The 3,834-nt window shown below is 31.0% G+C and overlaps 1 long non-coding RNA gene across 1 annotated transcript; it reads right to left on the bottom strand.

The window, feature by feature from the left end:
• Positions 1 to 547: 547 nt before the first annotated feature.
• Positions 548 to 2,333, bottom strand: LOC140693725 (uncharacterized). Its single transcript, XR_012069426.1, has 2 exons — positions 2,170 to 2,333; positions 548 to 830 (listed from the first exon to the last, which is right to left on the bottom strand). It is a non-coding gene; the product is annotated as an uncharacterized lncRNA (long non-coding RNA).
• Between the last annotated feature and the right edge of the window lie 1,501 nt (positions 2,334 to 3,834).

Genomic DNA, 3,834 nt, shown 5'->3' with positions numbered 1-3,834 from the left:
TAAACTATTGAGTAGAAAATATAGTGTAGACTCTTGAGGGCAGGAAATGAAAGCACCAATTAGAATGCTTTGATAACAGCACAAAGAAGACCATAGATAAAATTACTTCTTAAATTCTACCACATGCTGAATGTGCCATCTGAGACTACATCATGTGACCTTTATGACTCCAGGGATGACATAATAGAGAAATGATCCCTGGGCTGGTTCCTGCATTAATCTCCTGTTGCAACCTATCTTAACTTAACTCTTTTAATACTTTCCACGATGAACTAGAAACCATTTAGTACTTTTCCCTCTCTCCATGTTTTAGTGTTTTTCCAAATTCTTCCATTTTCTCTTCTTTCTTACAAGAAAGCACTAAAATTTACTCCCATTATTTTCCATCAAATGATCATATCAATCAAATATCTTTTTTTAAATGGTATCTTTGTCTCCCGTTTAACTCTTAACTCTATTTAAAAAGAAAATAAATAAAATGAAGGTACACAACTATGTTAATTTTTCAAATAACAAAATTGCAGATATTTGTCGACATTTGCCAACATCAATTTTAATCTTTTTTATTCTACATAATATGGTAGTCCTCTGGCAGATAAGTTGTAATTAGAATGACGTTTATAAACTGAAGATGGCTGATGAGTTGGCCTTGAAAGAGAGGTGGCTGATGTATCAGCTCTCACTGGCATGGGAAACCGTGCGTTGCTCCCTAGTTGAAGTTTAGAAAAACGACCTTCATTGGCAGATATGTTGTGATATCTATTTGGAAAGTTACAAGGTTCCACCATCAGTCCAAAATAATTGCTCTGTATGGGAGACAAGATGCTGTCCTGGAAATAGAAGTTGTAGTTGTAATGAAGTTCACAACACGACCATTTGCTTCAGTGTAGCTGCTTTGAGAGTGCCCGTGGACAGTGGTCAACCAATTTAAAAGAGCACTTTGATACACTGCAATTTGTTCTGGTGGTCTAAATGACATTGATGATGGAGGAGAAATATCACCTCTGATCAGGGTAGTGGTATCTCCAATTATGTGGCTAGTTGAGGGCTTTCTTATTAGAGGCATGTTTAAATTTGCAGAATGTAAAAATGCACTTTCACCACTAGTGTCAGCCACAAAAACAGAATTATAATTATCCACATTACCCCCTCCTTTAAAGTGATTCTTTTTGAAATCTTCAACCAATGAAGATACCAGAGAGGCATTTGTAATCGCAACCCTTCTTTTTATTCTCACAAAAAGTGGGAGAAAGCCTCATTTAAAATTTGGATTTTGATAGAACTGCAGCTAAAACCAAAGGAGAAATATTTTAGTAATATTTTAAACCAAAATACAATAAGTGAAATGTATAAAACCTCTTATTTCATGTTTACTATGAGCAGCTGACGATATTTTGATATTCTGTATTTGGAAAATACACACTTTAAAAGTATAGACATCAAATTTAAGAAGTTAGCATTTGCAGTAATGGTGAATGCCAATTTTCAAAAGCAGCTTTAATACATTTATTTAGATTTCTGTTAAGATTCGTAGTTCCAAGCAAAGTTTCTTATAATCTTGAATACTTATGGCACTGTCCTCTTTTTTTTAGAAAAAAATAAAGGATTTAACTTTGGAGTTTTATACAATTTTCAAAATCTAGCTTTACATTTATATTACCATAGATTGATATATAAAATAAAATTTTATATATAAGTTAACACGTGGTAACTAAAATTACTGAATATGTTGCTTAAAACAGAGACATCTTTTCTTTTGCCAGAAAGTCAGCTAGACAGGCAGATCTTTGAAAATTCTGCTGCACTTTACTAAACCCATAAAGGTTAAGCAGTCTAAGTAAACTTTTCATACTTCCAGTTTCAAATATTATAAAAAGGGTTTTTTTTCCAAAACTTCCTTCTTAAAGACATCTTCATCAATCACTATGGAAGTTCCATTATCATCCCACCAGATGGATTTAAATTGGTCACTCCCAGCCATTTTCGAGTGTTTTATTAGAAATGTCAGAGAACAAAAATCATTATCTTCATCTGGTTCAGAGGCACAAAGTGTGTAACATGGTCTTTTTATCAAGGATTCTTCAGACAAAGTCTGAAAAGCAATTTGTTCAATCATAGACCTCAAATCCAAGTCCCCAGAGAATGTTTGATCACACAATAGAGATCTACCGGAGTTTCCTGAACCAGTTGGTCCATCTTTACGAGACACATCTTGAATTTCTGAAGAAATATGTGCCATTTCAAATAACTTTTTCTACAGCCACTTTTCTAATCTGCATAATTTTGAGCACTGCAGCTTCAAATGCTGCTTTGGCAGGCCTGCACAGATAAACTGCTAGGCCGTCACAATGTTTCTCACCCTGAGAAGCTGTGACATCACAAAATGCCTGGTCTCCTAGAAACTCAAGTGTAACATTCAGCCAGTGTTTACTTCTCATTCATCCAGTTAAATTGAAATATATAGGATGCTTATTTTTATAGTGTTATCTGCAAATATTATCCCCACAAAATCTTTTTAAATAATTTAATTTTAGTGTCTGTGAAATAAAACAAATCTCCATTCTTTTATACAGAAATTTATACTTGATTTGTGAACAGAGTATAAATAATGCCAAAAATATATAAAATAAATTTTAAGTTTTGGAATTTAAAGTGAAATTTGTGTAAAACCTGTTCAGAGAATGTATAACTATTTTATTATAATTTGTAATTAAAGTGAAACATAATTTGATTTGGAAATGGAAGTAGTTATTTATCTGTGTACTTTACAATAAGTAGCTCTATATTCAAAACATGGGCAGAATAAATATCAGTTTATCTGGTATGTTTATAAATAAATGGTAAATATTTCTGAAATAAAATGAGATTAATATAATCAATCAAATTTAAGAAATCCCAAAGGGGGGAATTTTTGTTTTAAATTCTAATTCAGTGCTATATTTAAAACAATTGTAATTTAATATTCTACTTTAAAATTACAAAAGAGCCAACCTTATTGTATATTTACAAATGTTTATTATTGCCATTGTTTCACTCAGAGGTTTTAAGTCCTTAGAAGAATAAATTTTCTTGTCATCTTTATAATCCATACTCTTGTGGCTTCTGTTATGTTTTCCAAAATGATGTTGATAAATACACTTATGCACAAGATCCTGGGTTCTATAAGCATTGATGCCATTAAGGGGCAAACAAACAATCAAAAAACAAAGAAATAACAGTATATGTAGGTTGGGGTGGAAAAGACCACGTTATGCATTCTAGGAAGCATTATGTTTCTCAGACCTGAAACAGTTGGCATTGTTAGCAAAATATGACATTTTGAGGCAAGTGATTTGTTCACTTATTTTAAACAATAGCTATATTTTGTATCAGTTAACTGTAGTAAATCAAGTTCTACCAAATGTTATATTCTGTATTTATAAATAAATTCCATTAAGGATAAGCCAAATTCAAAATGAGAGATAAAATTTTAAATAAATAAATATAAACTCAAGCCACAATGTAAATTTTTCCTTCAGTATGTGTATATTCCATTCTAAATCAACATTAGCAACATGAAATCATGCATAATATAAGTATTAGAAACTATAGTTAAGTTGCATTTAGTACTGATTCATAAATATTATTTAATGTATGCAAATCAATACATGTCATACCATCCCTTAAAACACAGAGAATTCAAAAATAAAAATCTCAAAATATGTAGGAAAATTATTGACAGATCTGATCTTAATTTTTTATAAAAATATTCTTAACAAATTCACTTTAGACAGAATGTAACTAAACATAATAAAAACAATTTATGAAAAACCCATGTCTATCATTAAGTTCAAT

The sequence above is a fragment of the Vicugna pacos genome, unplaced genomic scaffold, assembly GCF_048564905.1.
Source record: "Vicugna pacos unplaced genomic scaffold, VicPac4 scaffold_20, whole genome shotgun sequence".
NCBI classification, from domain to species: Eukaryota; Metazoa; Chordata; class Mammalia; order Artiodactyla; family Camelidae; genus Vicugna; species Vicugna pacos.
Note: the sequence above shows the minus strand (reverse complement) of the source record. Positions and strands in the feature narration are given on the sequence as shown.